Source organism: Dama dama, chromosome 20 (genome assembly GCF_033118175.1).
Source record: "Dama dama isolate Ldn47 chromosome 20, ASM3311817v1, whole genome shotgun sequence".
NCBI lineage: Eukaryota > Metazoa > Chordata > Mammalia > Artiodactyla > Cervidae > Dama > Dama dama.
Genome location: NC_083700.1, coordinates 4129382 through 4149594, shown reverse-complemented (window position 1 = coordinate 4149594; position 20213 = coordinate 4129382). Strand labels below are relative to the sequence as shown.

Below are 20213 nucleotides of genomic sequence, written 5' to 3'. Positions count from 1 at the left end.
ACCAGTTCATCTTTAAATATTCCCAAGTTTTTTTTTTTGTTTTTTTTTTTAATTTTAATTTTTTTATTAGTTGGAGGCTAATTACTTCACAACATTTCAGTGGGTTTTGTCATACATTGATATGACTCAGCCATAGATTTACACGTATTCCCCATCCCGATCCCCCCTCCCACCTCCCTCTCCACCTGATTCCTCTGGGTCTTCCCAGTGCACCAGGCCCGAGCACTTGTCTCATGCATCCCACCTGGGCTGGCGATCTGTTTCACCATAGATAGTATACATGCTGTTCTTTTGAAACATCCCACCCTCACCTTCTCCCACAGAGTTCAAAAGTCTGTTCTGTATTTCTGTGTCTCTTTTTCTATTTTGCATATAGGGTTATCGTTACCATCTTTCTAAATTCCATATATATGTGTTAGTATGCTGTAATGTTCTTTATCTTTCTGGCTTACTTCACTCTGTATAATGGGCTCCAGTTTCATCCATCTCATTAGGACTGATTCAAATGAATTCTTTTAAATATTCCCAAGTTTTAGATGGATACATGATTTACCTGACTACAGATTCCATTTCCCAGCTAGATGTATCCGTGAGATTAAATTCTTTCTAATTGGATGTCACTGAAAGTGATGGATGCCAGTTCCTGGCTGTATCATTAAAGAGAATAAGCAAGTTGTCTTCAATTCTTCCCTTCTTATAAGATAAATTTATGAGATCTATACAAAATACCCTAGAGCCAAAAACAAAATTCATGTTTGGAACTGTTTCTTTGACTTACTTTTCATTGCTTTTGCTATTATTATCATCCATGATGGCCTGCCTCTGAGAATTCTGCCCCTCTGCCTGACTGTCAAACTAAAATGGCTTTGTTCAGGACACTGTCCACCTGTGGATGGCAGGAAGGAAGAAACTGATATATCCTCTGCCTGAGGCTTTCCATTATAGGAGATATCTGCAAGATTAATGGCCTTTTAACTTTGTATCTTCAACTCTGCCCATCTCTGTTTTACAAAAGAACTTGGCATCCAGACCCAGATAAGATGTTTATTTTGAGACATTAGTCTGCTATCTTTTTGGTCAACCAGCTTTCCAAATAAAGTAAGATTCCTTGCCTCAGCACCTCGTCTCTTGGATTTATTGGCCTGTTGTGTGATGAGCAGAGCAATTTTGGACTCAGTAACAATTATACTTATTTAAACCACCCTGTTTTGGAATCTCATTTTAAAAGCAGGTTAAATTGTACTTTAATTCCTTTATAAGGTAGTTACTACCATTGCAAACACCTAAAATTTGAAGACATTGGCTAGGTGATTGGGCAGGGAACAATGAAAACATATGTATTGTGACTGAAAAGCATATGATCCTTATACAAATAAGAGCAAAATATTTGTTAAAACTGTCATCTATGATACCTTGGAAGGATGATCATGTTCTCACTCAGCCTTCAGTTATAGAAAAAGTCATTGGAAAATATAGCAATTTATTGGATTTCTTTTCTTTCTTTCTTTTTTTTTTTTTTTGGCCTTTGCCTTTTCAATTAAAATTCTTCAACAGAGAGCTCAGACAAAAATTAGCTATTTTTCAAGCAAAAGGAAAAGATACATGCTTTTCCTGGAACCAAAAATTTAAGTGGCTATTGCCTTCCCACCCAAGCTGTTGTTTCAGGTGACTTCAAGATAGGCACCACTGAACAGAGTGAGAGAAGGATGGGGAAGGCACAAAGACCAATGAATATGATGCGAGTCAACAGACTTGAGAATTCAAGGGAAGCACTTGAATTATGGTTATTTACATTTTCCTTTTTTTTTTTTTCCATTTATTTTTATTAGTTGGAGGCTAATTACCGATCCCCCCTCCTGCCTCCATCCCATCCCTCTGGGTCTTCCCAGTACACCAGCCCTGAGCACTTGTCTCATGCATCCAACCTGGGCTGGTGGTCTGTTTCACCCTTGATAGTATACTTGTTTCAATGCTGTTCTCTCAGAACACCCCACCCTCGCCTTCTCTCATACAGTCTAAAAGTCTGTTTTGTACATCTGTGTCTCTTTTTCTGCTTTGCATATAGGGTTATTGTTACCACCTTTTTAAATTCCATATAAATGCATTAGTATACTGTATTGGTCTTTATCTTTCTGGCTTACTTCATTTTTCTGAACAGGAGCTAATAACCTAAAAGCCTATAAAGGTTTTGAAGAGATTATATTACTGAAGGAAACAAATACATTGTTTATTAAGGGCTGAGACTATTCAACTCCAAAGCATCACTTAGTGTCCCAAACCTGTACCATCAGAAAGTGAGTTGTGGGACTTACCTTGTGGTCCAGCTATTACGACTGCACACTCCCAACACAAAGAACCTGGATTCATTCCCCAGTCAGGATCCCACATGCCACAATGAAGATCTTGCATGCAGCAACAAAGATCTCATGTGCCACAACTAAGAACCAGTACAGCCAAATAAATAAATGAAAATTAAAAAGAAGTTGTTAAAAAAAAAAAAAAAAGAATGTGAATAGTGAAATTTGAGAAATGCCTACAGGAGGCATATTATTCCATGCCTACTTTAGATGTAGCTGGGGAGTACAGTGGAGAAGAGGGTTCCACAGACTGTAGAAGCATGGTCTAAGCAAAACACCTAGTGTCTTAATTTACAAACACTAAATTTGTGGTGTTGCAAATTTCATGCTCATTTGTAGCATGAAAGGTCTACGCTAGTGCAAAAAGCCAATAGTGGATCTCTGATTGTTCCTATTCCCAGCTCCTGCTCATAGATCAGAGATTTCATACCTTGAAAGGCAACACCAGAAAATGGGGCTCCCACCCTCTTATATGTCCAATTAGAATGGTGTGGTATTACTCTTCAAAAGGGAGGCCACGACCTTACCCTTGTTTCTACCTCCTATACCATAACACAGCATATGTCCAAGGAGGAAGATAAGGTAAGAGGATTCAGCAGCGTTGCCAAATGAGCTTTATCTTCTTTAGAACAGAGCGTGGAAGAATTCATGGAGCAATTAAGAGAAGGCCAACAGCTTCATGAAGCCAGTAGCAAAATATGGCAGACCAACCATTTTAGCAGAGAGAAAAAGAGAAAAAAATTGCTAATGAGCCATGCATAGCTCACATTCATCTCTGGGAGTGGGGTGTTTTATAAGGTTGAATGTGTGCAATAAGTGTACCCACATAGGAGCAGTTAGGGTGAATCATTGAGAACCTGTCCTTGAAAGAACACACAGATAAGCCTTCCTAACTCAAGGAGCTTAAACATGACTTCTGACCAATCACTGGCTGAAAATGAAACTATGCTAACTCACAGTGATTTCTAGGAGGCCAGGCTTGAAATATAAAAGAAGAGAAAAAACCTGAGCAGTGATGTCAGATGTTGCACACTACAAAGGAAAAAGACTTCATATTATTAGTTCATGCAAGCCACAAGCCAATAAATCAACAAAAAAACCAGCAACATTAATAAGCCTTGTAATGGGAGAAGAAAACTAATCAGAATCCAGACTTACTACAGTATAATCCCTTAAATGTCAAGTTTTCAACAAGAAATCATGAGACATTTGGAGAAACAAGATAGTATAATCTTTGAATGGGAAATAATAGTAGGCAATAAAACTACCTTTAAGGTGACCCAAATGTTAGACATAGCAGACAAAGACTTCAGTGCAGCAATAATAAATGCATTTGAAATGCATGATTTCAAACCATGATTTGAAATCAAATGCATGCTTAAAGAATTAAAGCTAAGTATGGTAATTCCAAAGAATAACCAGGAGAGATAAGAAAGCCTTCCTCAGTGATCAATGCAAAGAAATAGAGGAAAACAACAGAATGGGAAAGACTAGAGATCTCTTCAAGAAAATTAGAGATACCAAGGGAACATTTCACACAAAGATGGGTTCGATAAAGGACAGAAATGGTATGGAACTAACAGAAGCAGAAGATATTAAGAAGAGGTGGCAAGAATACACAGAAGAACTGTACAAAAAAGATCTTCATGACCCGGATAATCACAATGGTGTGATCACTCACCTGGAGCCAGACATCCTGGAATGTGAAGTCAGGTAGGTCTTAGAAAGCATCACTATGAACAAAGCTAGTGGAGGTGATGGAATTCCAGTTGAGCTATTTCAAATCCTGAAAGATGATGCTGTGGAAGTGCTGCACTCAATATGCCAGCAAATTTTGAAAACTCAGCAGTGGCCACAGGACTGGAAAAGGACAGTTTTCATTCCAATCCCAAAGAAAGGCAATCTCAAAGAATGCTCAAACTACCACATAATTGCATTCATCTCACATACTAGTAAAGTAATGCTCAAAATTCTCCAAGCCAGGCTTTAGCAATACGTGAATCATGAACTTCCAGATGTTCAAGCTGGTTTTAGAAAAGGCAGAGGAACCAGAGATCAAATTGCCAACATCCGCTGGATCATCAAAAAAGCAAGAGAGTTCCAGAAAAACATCTATTTCTGCTTTATTGACTACGCCAAAGCCTTTGACTGTGTGGATCACAATAAACTGGAAAATTCTGAAAAAGATGGGAATACCAGACCACCTGACCTGCCTCTTGAGAAACCTGTATGCAGGTCAGGAAGCAACAGTTAGAACTGGACATGGAACAACAGGCTGGTTCCAAATAGGGAAAAGAGTACGTCAAGGCTGTATATTGTCACCCTGCTTATTTAACTTATATGCAGAGTACGTCATGAGAAATGCTGGGCTGGAAGAAGCAGAAGCTGGAATCAAGATTGCGGGGAGAAATATCAATAACCTCAGATATGCAGATGACACCGCCCTTATGGGATTGCCGCCATGAAATTAAAAGACGCTTACTCCTTGGAAGGAAAGTTATGACCAACCTAGATAGCATATTAAAAAGCAGCAAGGGAAGACTGACTCATCACAACAAGCGGACACCAATAAGATTATGTTTCACCAGAACAAGCTTATTTTTCATCAGACATAATCAAGGGTGAAGGCAATGAGATAATATATTCAAAGTGCTTAAATTAAAAAAAAAAAAAAAAAGTCCACCAAGAATCCTATGTTCAGCAAAACTATGTTTCAAAACTGAAAGTGAAATAAAGACATTCTCAAATAAGGACTGACAAAATTGTTAGCAGGCAAATTATTTTATAAGAAATACTAAAGAATATTCTTCAAACTAAAAGGACATGATACCAGATAATGTTTTGAATCTATATGAAAAAAAAATAAAAAATGCCTCTATAGGAAATTATGTGAAAATAATAAAAGACAATATTAAAAAAAAGAAGTGGAGAGAATAACACTATAATAGGGCAAGGAAGTGACATTGATTATAACTTGAATGCACAAGAAGAATGAAGAGCACTAGAAATGGTAAATAAGAAGGTCAGAATAAAAACTTTAGAAAAATATCTTTCCTTCTCTTAGTTTCTTCAAAGACATAAGATTATGTTAAACAACAATTACAGCATTGTATTTTTGGGTTTGGAACACATGTAGACATATATGACAGTAACAGCATAAAGAAGGGGATAGGGAATGGAGTTATAGTAGCATAAGTTTTCTAAATTTCAGTCTAATTAAGTAAGCATAAAATCTGAAGTTGGATGTACCTTTCCCTTTCTCCCTTTCTTTTCACTTCTCTTCTTTTCATCAGCTATTTGTATAGCCTCCTCTGATAACCCCTTTGCCTTCTTGCTTTTCTTTTTCTTTGGGATGGTTTTGTTCACTGCCTCCTGCACGGTATTACGAACCTCCATTGATAGCGCTTCAGGCATACTGTTAACTAGATCTTATCCCCTGAATCCATTCGCCACAGCCACTGCATCTTCATAGGGAGTTTCATTTAAGTTATACCTGGCTGGCCATGTGGTTTTCCCCATTCTCTTTAATTTAAGCCTGAATTTTGCTATGAGAAGCTGATGATCTGAGCCACAGTTATCTCCAGGTCTTGTTTTTGCTGACTATATACAGTTTATCCACCTCCAGCTACAAGGAATGTATTCAGTTGGATTCCAGTATTGACCATTTGGTGATGTGTATGTGTAAAGTCATTTCTTGTGTTGTTGAAGAAGGGTGTTTGCTATGACCAGTGCATTCTCTTGGCAGAATTCAATTAGCCTCTGCCATGCTTCATTTTCTTCTCCAAATCATAGGGAGAAAGGGAAAAGTACATCCAACTAAATGCAGAGTTCCATAGAATAGCAAGGAGAGACAAGAAGGCCTTCTTCAATGAATAGTGCATAAAAATAGAGGAAAACAGCAGAAGGGGGAAAGACTAGATATCTCTTCAGGAAAGTTGGAAATATCAACAGAACATTTCAACCAAAGGTGGCACAATAAAGGACAGAAACAGTAGAGATCCAGTAGACACTGAAGAGATCAAGAAGGGATGGAAAGAATACACGGAAGAACTGTACAAAAAAAGATCTTAATGAACCAGATAACTAAGATAGGTGGGAGACCAGAAAATTACTAGAGCTAATCAATGAATATAGTGAAGTTGCAGGAGATAAAATTAACACACAGAAATCCATTGCATTCCTATACACTAACAATGAGATAACAGAAAGAGAAATTAAGGGAACAATTCCATTCACCATAGCAATGAAAAGAATAAAATACTTAGGAATAAATCTACCTAAAGAAACAAAATGTCTATATATAGAAAACTGATGAAAGAAATCAAAGATGACATAAAGAGATGGGCATGAATGGGTGCCTTCCTGGGCTCAGCTCTTCAAAGGGGCCTTTCCTCTCAAAGTAGGCCCCAAGCCCTACTAGGGAAGGGCTTTGCCCTTCTTACTTCCACACTGCCAATGGGTGGAACAAAGCTGGCTCTGTGAAAGGCACACAAAGAGCAGTTGGGTGGATGTTCAAGCTCTTGCCAACCTGAACCACTTGAGGGCCCACTCGAGAGAATCAGTTGCCCTGGGGCCCCTAGGTCGTGTATACAGTTAGACAGGGTGTGTTCCCATCAAAGCACAGAAATTTCCAGAGAGACCCTGGTTCACTAGACCTCTCCAACAGAGTAAAAGGGACAAAAGAGATGTGTGCACATGACTGTGACATTCTTTTTCAGAGTTGGGCTACTCCCTATTACCCCAAGCTCAGGGATAAGTGCCCTTAAGAAAGGAACTCAAAGAAGCGCTTTTCCAGGAGCCTGTAACAGGAAATTCTCAGGATGCAGGAAGAGAGAGCCTCCTTCAGGGAAGAAGAGACAGCAAGCCGATGTGTGTTTGCCAGCCTCTATTTGAAGCAACAAGTTTGCTGATACAGTGGGAGACCTCCAGCTAGAAGCGCTATTCCAGGAGCCAGGGACAGGAAATTCGCAGGATGCGGGAAATGCGAGCCTCCTTCAGGGAAGAAGAGACAGCAAGCTGTGGTGTGCTTGCCAGCCTCTATTTGAAGCCAGAAGGTTGCTGATACAACGAGTGACCTCCAGCTCTGCTCAGCGCCCCAAATTTCAAGTGAGAGGGTTGTGAAAATCCCGTTTCCTTTGCAATCCTAGCACAGACCTTGCCGGCTGAGAGCAGTACTGCCAATGAGGAAGAAAGCAGTGGGAGTGTGTTTGGCATGAGTGGGTGCCCTCCTGGGCTCAGCTCTTCAAAGGGGCCTTTCCTCTCGAAGTAGGCCCCTAGTCCCACTGGGGAAGGGCTTTGCCCCTCTTCCTTCCACACTGCCAATGGGTGGAACAAAGCTGGCTCTGTGAAAGGTATGTAAAGAGCAATTGGGTAGATGTTCAAGCTCTTGCTAATTTGAACCACTTGAGGGCCCACTCGAGAGAATCAGTCGCCCTGGGTCCCCTAGGTCGGGTATGCAGGTTAACAGACAGGGTGTGTTCCCATCAAAGCCCAGAAATTTCCAGACCTAGGGGCTACAGGGCACAGGGGCTACACGACACCCCTTTTGCTCTCCTGGGCCCTAAAGGCCGCATACCAGCAGGAGCTTGAAAATCTATCCAACTGCACCCTTTGGACGTCTCGCAGAGCTAGCTTTGCTCCACCCTTTGGCAGTGTGGAAAGAAGAGGTCTAAAGCCCCTCCCCAAAGGGAGTTGGGCCCTCTTTCAAGAGGAAAGGCCCCACTGAGGAGCTGAGCCCAGCAAGGCACCCAGTCATGCCAAAAACTCTCCTGCTGCTTGCTTCTACATGGGCAGTACTGCTATCAGCTAGGAATGTTGTTGCAAGGATCACAAAGGGAAGGGGAGATACATGGCCCTGCCCCTGGAACTTCGTCCTCTGAGCAGAACTGGAGTTCCCTCTTGTATCAGCGAACTTCTTGCTTCAGATAGAGGCTGGCAAACACACAGCAGCTTGCTGTTTCTTCTTCCCCGAAGAAGGCTCGCTTTTCACGCATCCTGAGAATTTCCTGTCCCAGCCTCCTCGAAAAGTGCATCTTAGATTTCCTTTCTAGGGTCAGTTATTCCTGAGGGAGTAGCCCCACTCTCAAAAGGAAAGGTACAGCCACTCAGCACATCTCTTGCGTCCCCTTTACTTTGTAGGAGAGGTCTAGTGAGCCAAGGTCACGTACAGACCTCCAGTTCAGCCCTGAGGACTGAAGCTCCAGAGGCAAGGCCAGGTATCTCCCCTTCCCTTGAGATCCTTGCAACACATTTCTAGCTGATAGCAGTACTGCCCATGAAGAAGCAAGCAGCAGGAGAGTTTTTGGCATGACTGGGTGCCTTCCTGGGTGCAGCTCTTCAAAGGGGCCTTTCCTCTCCAAGTAGGCCCCAAGTCCCTCCGGGGAGGGGCTTTGGCCTTCTTCCTTCCACATTGCCAATTGGTGGAAGAAAGCTGGCTCTGTGAGAGGTACGAAAAGAGAAATTGGGTGTATTTTCAAGCTCTCGCTAGTCTGAACCACTTCTGGGCCCACTCGAGAAATCAGTCGCCCTGGGGCCCCTAGGTCGGGTATGCTGGTTAACAGGGTGTGTTCCCATCAAAGCCCGGAATTTTCCAGAGAGATCTTGGCTCATTATAGCTCTCCTACAGAGCAAAGGGGACGCAAGAGATGTGTGCACGTGGCTGTATCTTTCCTTTTGAGAGTGGGGCTACTCCCTATTACCCCAGGCTCAGGGATAACTGCCCTTAAGAAAGGAACTCTAAAAAGCGCTTTTCCAGGAGGCTGGGACAGGAAATTCGCAGGATGAGGGAAAAGTGAGCCTCCTTCAGGGAAGAAGAGACAGCAAGCCACAGTGTGTTTGCCAGCCTCTGTTTGAAGCAAGAGGTTCGCTGATTCAACGGGAGCCCTCCAGTTGTGCTCAGAGGACCGAAGTTCCTGAGGCTGGGCCGTGTATCTCCCGTTCCCTTTGCGATTCTTGGAAAGACATTCCAAGCTGAGATCAGTACTGCCAAAGAAGAAGCAAGTAGCGGGAATGTGTATGGCATGACTGGGTGCCTTCCTGGGCTCAGCTCTCCAAAGGGGCCTTTCCTCTCTATGTAGGCCACAAGTCCCTCTGGGGAGCGGCTTTGCCCCTCTTCCTTGCACACTGCCAGTGGGTGGAGCAAATCTAGCTCTGTCAGATGTCCAAAAAGAGCAATTGGATGGATATTTAAGCTCTTGCTAGTCTGCAGTGCTTCAGGGCCCACTCGAGCAACATGGGCGCCCTGTAGGCCCTAGGTCTGGTATGCAGTTTCACACACTGGGTGTTTTCCCACTAAAGCCAACAGTCTTCCTGACAGAGCTGGGCTCACTAGAGCTCTCCAACAGAGCAAAGTGTACACAAGAGATGTGTGGAGGTAGCTCTACCTTTCCTTGCAGTCCAAGGGACTCTCAAGAGTCTTCTCCAACACCACAGTTCAAAAGCATCAATATTTTGGTGCTCAGCTTTCTTCACAGTCCAACTCTCACATCCATACACAACCACTGGAAAAATCATAGCCTTGACTACAGGGACCTTTGTTGGCAAAGTAGTGTCTCTGCTTTTTAATATGCTATCTAGGTTGGTCATAACTTTCCTTCCAAGGAGTAAGCATCTTCTAATTTCATGCTTGCAATCACCATCTGCAGTGATTTTGGAGCTCCCCAAAATAAATCTGACACTGTTTCCACTGTCTCCCCATCTATTTGCCATGAAGTGATGGGACCAGATGCCATGATCCTAGTTTTCTGAATGTTGAGCTTTAAGCCAACGTTTTCACTCTCCTCTTTCACTTTCATCGAGAGCCTGCTTAGTTCCTCTTCCGTTTCTGCCATAAGGGTGAGGTTATTGATATTTCTCCCAGCAATCTTGATTCCCGCTTGTGCTTCCTCTAGCCCAGCATTTCTCATGATGTACTCTGCATATAAGTTAAATAAGCAGGGTGACAATATACAGCCTTGACATACTCCTTTCCCGCTTTGGAACCAGTCTGTTGTTCCATGTCCAGTTCTAACTGTTACTTCTTGACCTGCATACAGATTTCTCAGGAGGCAGGTCAGGTGGTCTGGTATTCCCATCTCTTGAAGAATTTTCCAGAGTTTATTGTGATCCACACAGTCGAAGGCTTTGGCATAGTCAATAAAGCAGAAGTAGATATTTTTTCTGGAACTCTCTTGCTTTTTCGATGATCCAGTGGATGTTGGCAATTTGATCTCTGGCTCCTTTGCCTTTTCTAAATCCAGCTTGAACATCTGGAAGTTCATCGTTCACGTACTGTTGAAGCCAGGCTTGGAGAATTGTGAGCATTACTTTGCCAGTGAGATGAGTGCAACTGTGCAGTAAACCAGGCAAATCAACTGGAATGGAAAAGGGAGCCCAGTGATCTGGCTTTCACTGGGACTCCTTTTCCAGGCTGGGGCCACTGAATTTTCTTTGAATTTGTACTTGATTTTATGCCTCCAGCTGCTTCAAAGAAGCATCTCTACCCGTTGCCTCCTCCTTTTATTACAATGTATTGATTACAAAATATTAAAATATACAAAAAAAGAACAAAAAAACTTAGGTAAAAAATCAAGAAGTTTGGTGTGTATACTAATCTTTATTTAGACTAAATATATGTAGTCTATAAAACCAATTTTAAAACTTTCTATAGCTTTTAAAATCTATAAGCTATTATTTTTACACCAGTTCCACAAAAGAAGCTTTCAGGCTATCAAGAGGAGCATCAGATAATGAAAGCAAGGTCATTACATCTTCTAAGAATCCAATCAAGAGCTTTTGCTCTTCTTCCTACAGAGGAAAAAGAATGATAATGAACTTCCAAGCAATCAGGTAGAACTTAAAAACCATCATTTCATATCTACAATTAGAAAATTTTATCAAATAAGGGGGAAATATCCTAATTTGGAAGCATTTTAATTAAAGATATTTACTAAGCATATCTACGATCACTATGGTATGAGGACAAACACTATTCTGATTCATAGATTTAGACCTGAGCTGTCAAATATGGCAGTCACTCACCACATGTGGTAACTTACACTCAAACGAAAGAGAAGTAAAATCAAAGATTCAGTTCCTGAGCTGCACTAATTACAATTCAAGCTCTTTAACATCCATGTGTGGTTTCCTCACTGGACAACTCAGATACAGATTACTTGCATCGCTGCAGAAAGTTTGATGAGATAGTTCCGGTTTGAGACATGAAAGGGTATTTTTTTTAAATTAAAATTCATTTTAACAGTTTTACTTCCCATTAATTTTGGCTCTAAATACTTAAATTTAAGCCACTAAAACAGTTATCCTCCTAAGAGTAGAAATTGATATCTGAGAAATTATTAGTGGTGAGAAGTCGCACAGTTGCTGAAATACAGACCATTGTGTCCGTAAAAAAAAACAGTCACACCTTTGATTAAAAAATTACCTTTATTTTTAAGCTTTCTTTGACAAACCATTATTTTAATAATCAGAAAATATTTCTTTCTTTCTTTGTTTACACAGCACACTATTAAGAAATTTGTTAGAAAAAGCAAGTCTGCTCAATAGAAAAGTTAAAAAGATAATTGCATGTTAAATTAGCCAGAATCTGTAAGGGAAAGAATCTGACATTCTATCAGAAAATAAATATATAATAAATTAGAGTCAAATATTTTGTCTTTAGGGCTATATTATGTCAACAATAAGTGGCTTCTATATATATCAGTATCAACGCTTCCTGGTGGCTCGGTGGTAAAGAATCCACCTGCCAATCAATGCAGGAGATGCAGGTTTGATCCCTGGATCAGGAAGACACCCGGAGAAGGAAACAGCAACCCACTCCAGTATTCTTGCCTGAAAAATCCCATGGACAGCCCTGGCAGGCTATAGTCCATGGGGTCACAAAGAGTTGGACATGACAGAGTGACTAAAAAGGCACATACATCACTAGATCCATGAGGAAGGCTGGGTTACCATCTAACTTTTCCTACATGGTCAGGTTTACTTAGAGTGAGGCAGAAATAAAGGACTGACCAGAGTAATGCTCACCATGAATGAAGGATGGACACAGCAGTTTTATAATATGCCGGTCTGCTTAGTGAAAGATGGAAACACTGACAAGCCACCATCACAGCTATGGTGGAACGGAGATCTCACTCATTTTTAGTTGCTTACTGTATCAGAGGATCCACAGAATTTGGAAAACAAACTGTAAATCTGAAAAAACTTAACTGTGAAGTAACAGCTATAAAATATACTGCTAAATGAGCATGAATTCTTTGATTTGAAAATTTACTACAACACGATTTCTCAACTTTGAAATTTCAAAACAAGTAATACTGCTTACGTACTTGATTCAAAATAGGCTTTGTTTATCAAAGCAACAAGGACAGTTAATTTACCTTAACAGAAAATTTTGTTTAGTAAGAAAGACACTGGCGTGTGCTTCCTTAAGCACTAGCAATCTATGATAGCCACTCACTTCTCATTTTGTAAATAGTAGCAAAGCTCTTCTCTCTTTAGATATTTGGATTTCACACAGTTACTCAAAAAATACGTCTATATTGATTTATTCAGTAAATCTATTCTGAGGGACTACTATGAGACAAACCTTCTATTTCATACTTTATCAAGCCTTAAAATATGTATTTCATATTTATTATGCCTTAAAATACTATTTATGGTCAAAATCAACAGACTTAGCATACTTACTGCCCAAGCTTAAAAATGAGAGAGGAAAATACTGACATCGCCTTTGTTATTCTGCTGCAAGAGCTTCCAAAATTAAAGAGGAAAACGGTATTCGTGCTGTTGTGCCTGGTAATGTGCTAGGACTTAATCTCCACAAATTGAAGGACAACAACGGATGCAATCTGTTAAGGTTACATGACTTAAAATATTCTAAACACAGAGATCCTGTGTGTACCTGTATTATGAGGTAGTCTGAGAAACTAGGGTAGAAACATTAAAAGAATACTGCACTACTTTAACTGAGTTGGAGCTTCTACTACAAGATATCTTATGATACTGTAGAACTACAGTTTAATATTATAAGATGGTTCAAATCTGTTTTGGAAGAAGAGTGCAATAAATATGAATGGCTACACTTTGAATTCAAAAAGCAAAAAAAGTTAGGAATTAGTGTGGAAAATTTGGGGAAAAAAGATTTTCCTCTTTGATTTTCCCATTCTAGTTCCTTTTTAAAACTTAATTTGGATTTATTTTATTGTTTTCCTAGGATTACATTCAGATTAATTGGGGGGAGTGGTCAGGAAATACTACATAGGAATTATTGTGTCATGATTTCTAAAAATGCTTTATCTTGAGTCCATATTTTCAACTCACAGGTGGGACTGCCTCACACTTAAAAACGACTGATGTGCCTTAACACACAATGTGTTAATTTAAAGCAATGCTATGTAGAGTGAGGTGGTCTGCTATACTCGTGACCACCAATGAACCACCTCCTGGGTCAGGCTCTCATTCAGTTTCCTCTTTTATCAATCCAGATTGGACCTGTGACTTGCTTTAACCAACAGAATGCAGTAGTAGTGATGTGCTAATTCCAAAGCCCAGGCTGCAGCCTAGCAAATTCTGTTTCTTACAATTTTGGGAGCCCTAAGCTAGCACAGAATGAGTCTGGCTCTGCCGCTCCTCAGGACGTGCAGACAGAGAGAGGCCCTAAGACCGTGGGCACTGAAGCCCAGCCACGCTTCCAGGAGCCCCACCAACCAACCAGGTGAACGCAGCCACACAGCGACTACCAGCAAGAACAGCGGAAGAGACGCCCAGCTGAGCAAAGACCATGAGCAATAAAAGAGTTATAACAATCCTTCATGTTTCGGGATTACAAAATACTTTGCCAAAAATGATGAAACAGTATGTTACAGCATTTTGCAGTGTGCTTCAGCTAACACATGTGCTTTGTTTATTAATGAAAAAATTATCATGAAACACAAAGAAACTGCTACATAAGTACAATCTAACACTTTTCAACAAAATATCATGAAGCACAAAATCTCTAATTTTATTTGTTTAACAGAGATAGTCCTCAAGAGACTTTATTAAAATACGCTTTCTACTATAAATTATTTATTGAATAAGAATAAATAAATTTGTTTCTCATTTATGGGTATTATTTTCACTTTTAAACACATTAAAAGACATAACATGAGCTATCTTTCTAAATAGAAAGGGCTTTTACATTTTCCAGGCAAAGAATTTTTCGCTTACCTGAATATAACACGTAAGGACTTCTGTTGCATAAATGGGGACAGTAGCTTTAGTGAGGACCCCACTTCCTGCTGAGGAATCTAAAAATCACAAAAATAATTTTAAATATCTGAGTATGCTTTAAATGTAAAGCAAAAAGTCAAAGTCATAGTACAAATTATATTTCAAATTAGAATTGGTTACAAGGCTTACAAATAAATGTTATCATTACTTTAAAAATACTTTGATGAAAACATATATATCCACTGGTGGTTGTGAAAATAAAACTGAATACTTTTCAGAGCCATTAGCATACACAATTTTGACAGATGGGAAAAACTTTAATGACCAAAATGAGATGCTATACTATTATTTGCATAGTCATAAATCAGAGCTTTCTTTTAACACTTTCCCAAGTGGCCGTATAAGCATGTTGTATGAATCTTCAGGCTTCTAATTTGCAGTATTCAGTAAAACATCAAGGTACTCAGCTGAAAGGAGACACCTAGATATATATTTAACCTGCTTCTAGACATCGAGACACTAGTTTCTAGTATTAGCCTAGTTCCAGAGCTCTTCCTGAATCCTGTACAGGGCTTTTTCAGAAGCCAGACAGAACCCTGACTATTTTCACGGAGTAGGGAGGCTAAATACAGCTCGGGGAGAGGGGAAAGCATCCAGCCACAGCTGAGTGTCCTGTGACGACTTTAAGACATCAGATTTTCTTATGCAGCATGTGTAAACGATTATTTAAAAACAGGTCCAGAGATGATATGGCAGTTGTGATTTATAGCACCAACAGCTCTCACTTACTGACGTTAGGCATTATTCAAAGCATGTTACATTTGCTTTTATGTACTCAAACTTTTAAAAATTGCTTTTTTCTATTCTTACATGGCTTTAAATTCTTTTCAGAAAGTAGTACATACAGAATTCAGTTAAAAGCATGTATTTAACCATCTTGAAGGTATTTTCACCAAAAAAGAATCTATTTTCATATCAATTACTATTTGAGGTTTTTTTATTCTCTTGGTAAGACTCATTTTATCTTTTGGGGAGTACTGATGTTGGCTGAGTGTGACTATGGTAGCTGAGAGGTAAATTGGAGGCTACGTACATAAGCTTAGGTTGAATTCATACATATAGACTGTATATAATCACCTCGTAACTAATAATTCTGAAAGCTATCATCATCAGAATGAATAATTAACTAAACAGATAATACCAATTTTTAATTCCAAGTAATTAAACCATTAGAAAGCTATCAAATATAAACTTTAGGAAGCATTTGTCAAAAAAAAAAAAAAAAACTCACTGACATTTTCAAACTTAAAAGGAATCATTTATTCACTCTCTAATTACCTCTGAGGACAGACAAAAATGGAGTTTTCCAGATGACTCAAATCAAATCACTAAGGTAAGACTGAGATAAGAACTACCTATACATCCAAAACAGCCAAGTTAAAATACAAACCATGGGGACTATACATTTTTGTCCTTAATATTTTTCACAATTCATTTCTAGAAATTCATTCCTAAAAATACACAGGGACATAAGATCCACACATAACGGAGTTCTTGGTGCTATAACCAGACTTCTTAAGACAGTAATTGAAAACTATGAACAGAGGGGCTGGAGCTGCCCATTAAAGCCTGTAGTTTCTTAAAAATCTCATGTTTCATTACAAAAAATATAAGTATACCTTATATTCTATTCAGTTATACCTGTTTTAATTTTTAAGAGTTCTAAGTAACTAATTATGAATTACACACTCTGTATTTTTTCCTTTTTAGTATTTCAATTGCACCACTTCAAACCTCCAAGGGTACAAGTAAGTACACAGTCTGAGAAGGTCAGGCTTAGGTCAATTTGATTACAGTGAAGGTAGATATTTACAATAAAACTGATAGAGATCAATCTTACTACTACTCCGTGGAAAGGATATTAGCAGCGCTGTAAACCCAAGAACTCCATAGTATAAATTTTCCTTTTCAACTGTACTTGTTAGTTTATTTATACAATTTGCATATAATGAACAAAGTATTTTTCTGGAGTAAAGAGACTTAATTGTTTGTAAAAATAATAATGCACAAACTCACCGGTATTTTCTTCAGACAGCCTTAAAATCTCCTGGAACTGAGGTTTTACCTAAGCAACCAGAAGAAAAGATCCAGAAAGTCTCAGGTTCAACAGACCAGTCAATGGTTAAATAAAATGTTTCCTACCATTGCTACTACTACTGATTTTTAAAGATTCAAGTAGTCAAAAACACAACAGTTCTTAAAAGCCATAGGAAAAAAGAAGTGTCAAGTTTCTGAAAACAACATCTTTTTAGAGATAAAATATTTAAAAAATCAATTTAGGTCAGCAAGTTTTCTGAAGGACCTTAAGATTCCTTCACTAAATTAAAATCATTTCCAAGGTGACTTGAAGTGTTTGAAATTACTACCTCCCAAAACCGAACCTGATGACATAAAGGATACTTAGGCAGATATATGATTAAAACTGTTGAAAGAAAATGTGTATAAAAGGAATGAAAATGAAATTCCATTCATTTAGGATATTCAGTGAGTAAGATACTCATTATGTTATATCCATTGGCTTAGTCTTTAACTTTTTTAAAATTTAATTTTTAAACACAAAAGACAGAATTTAACATTAAAGTTTTAAGTTAGAGGGAATGCTTGTTTCAATTTTCATTTTTAAATCAAGATTCACTTTTAAATCACAGATTTCAGGCCTCTGTAAGTCAACCACTTAAGTGTTAAAGTGAATTCCTAATTGCTTTTGTAAGAAAAAGTAAAATAAATAACAGTTACTTCTAGAGATGTCAAACAGTTTTTGCCAATAGTGATTCCCAGTAAAGTCCAACTATACTTAATAATTAGATGTTAATGAATGATTTGGTTTCTCCTACAGTAACATTAAGCTCTGGTTTTTGCCCTCCTATCAATAGGTCAGGCATATTAATTTGCAAATTCCATTTAAACTGAGATGTAGACCACTGTGAAAAGATTAACCTACAGCATCAGATGTACAGGATTAAATTTCATTTCACACATGAAAAGATTAAGTACAGATACATTAAATGATTGATTCAAGGATACACAGAGTCATAACCCATTTTCTGAATTTTGTCAGTCCGTTATACCAAACTGTCATGCTGTAAATGTTTCAAAAACTACAGGCTCAGTAAAGAGGTGCCACAAAATTTTTACCTTTTAAATGTCTTAACATATAGCAACTACATCTTTATAAGGTTTTGTTAACGCTCTAAAGAACTGGCTCAACAATCTTGTTATGAAGACAAATGGATTAACAGGATTAAAGAAGAAAGTAAGACCTAAGGACTTTCCAATTTTAATATTTAAACAACAAAATAACCTGGTTAGGCAAATGTGATAGTGATTGAAATATGCAGCATTTATCTCAAGTGTCCATTCTATTCCAAGAGCTCCTATCTTGTAGCAAGTATTCTACACAAGCTGCTTTGTTTCTATAATCACCTGAGTGAAAGTGAAAGTCGCTCAGTTGTGTCCGACTCTTTGCAACCCCACGGACTACACAGTCCATGGAGTTCTCCAGGCCAGAATACTGGAGCGGGTCTCCAGGGGATCTTCCCAGGGGATCTTCCCAATCCAGGGATCGAACCCAGATCTGCTGCACTGCAGGTGGATTCTCTACCAGCTGAGCCACAAGGGAAGTCCAAGAATACTGGAGTGGGTAGCCTATCCCTTCTCCAGCAAAGCTTCCCGACCCAGGAATCGAACTGGGGTCTCCTGCATCGCAGGTGGATTCTTTACCGACTGAGCTATCAGGGAAGCCCACAGTCACCTGAAGTTCTGACCAAAGCATATAGAGGAAATGGGGGCTTCCTGAATCTCTGGTAGATTCAGTACAAGAAGCACATTCAAAGAATTGCAGTGGAGTTCCCTAGCTGATGCTTTTTCTGCTGGAAAGCTCTGAGACATTCACAGTGAGCAGACCTTATATTTAAATTGTGAATACAGACTAAATTTTGGCTAAATCATTTTCTGAAAATCAATAAAGATATGAATATTACAGACCAGAATTTTCTTTTATCATAGTTTTGTAATATATTAAAAGATAATTAGAATAAAGGAAGGGCTCCTGCTTTTACTTACTCTGCCATAGCATTAATTAACACATTACATGTTTATATGTCTTGCATATAAGAAAATATGAAATACAAGTTTTTACCTTAGTGTTTGTAAAAATTTGGCCAAATGTCTCGCAAAGGCACCAGAAAAATCTGGAGAATTCATGGACACAGGCAGTTGAAGTGACATTAATTTTGCCAACTATTTCTATAAGCTGTGGTAACCTGAATAAGAAAAAAAGGAAAATTGGCAGGGGATACAAATAAATGACTGTTTCCTTGCCAATTTCTGAAACAATCCAAATCTAACAATCTCTTCCTCTTTTCACAGCCAGTAAAATTAGAACGCAAAGGAGTTGTTTGGGACCCTTTGAAAAAGTCTTAACTTTATATTCTGTAAACTTCTTACATTTTAATAGATTGTCATGAAATATATGGAACCTTAATGGCAGAGTTCTAAGTGTGGTGTTAATAAGACTTAAGTCAATGGAGGTGATACTTCATACAAAAGCTTGGCTCACATGGCACCATAGATTTTAGCCTCAAAAATGAGAAGTCTGGATGTCGTTTACAATCCACCACCACTTTTAGATACTAAGGGAGCAGACAGGTCTTTCTGCAGTAATACAGACACAGATAAGCACAGATAAGCAACTACATGTCTACAGGTATAAATCTTCTCTCCTGAAGACAGTTACCACAGATGACGCCAAGTTATGTTTTGTTATTTTTAAAAAAATATTTGGCTATATTTTGTCCCTCAGTTCCCAGGCTAAATATCGTGAGCTATCTTCCATTCGAGTAGCTGAGATGTACCAAAGGAACATGGAGGTGGTAACTTACAGCGGACTGACAGCCCTCCCAGGCGGGTGTACCCTCGTGTTCCAGCTGGCAGCCACAAAGCTGTAGTGGCGATGCCAGCTGCTCACGACTTCCAACGGCAGGAGATACATCTTGAAGAGGTGACACAGGCTGAGGGAACCCACTGTAAACACAGAGACGCGAAAGAAGTCATGCAGAAAACGGCGGTTTGGAAAGTTAACTCTCTGATCAGAAGAAAAGTAAGGTTCTGCCTCCTAATATCTATTTAGCATATTCTAGACTTCAAATACAAAACTAAAATACATTAAATCACTTTCAGAAAAAAATGAAATGTAGTTGATCCCTGCACGATCAGTATCTACAGTCAGACCTTTGTGTCAGAGATTCCTCCACACCCACAAATTCAACCAACCATGGACCAGGCAGTACTACAATATTAACTACAGAAAACTATCCATATATAAGTGGATGTGTACACCTCAAACTCCTGTTGTCTAAGGGTCGGCTGTAAATTTCTCTTGCATGTGAGCAAATTTAACAAATCTCAAAAAATTAAGATTTTATGAGACTAAATAGCTAGTAAACGAATACTGAAATGAAAGAGTTGCCAGTAAAAAGCAAAACTTTATTTATTTTAAAATTTGCTCCAAAATAAGATCTCAGTTAAAATATGGATTTGAATTTAATCCACCAGACTGCTTATGTCAATAAATAGTAACTACAATAAGAT

General features: G+C 38.9%; 1 pseudogene; it reads right to left on the bottom strand.

Moving 5' to 3' along the window:
• Positions 1–8461: 8461 nt before the first annotated feature.
• Positions 8462–20213, bottom strand: part of LOC133041382 (RAB11-binding protein RELCH-like) — an 86607-nt pseudogene continuing 74855 nt past the window's right edge.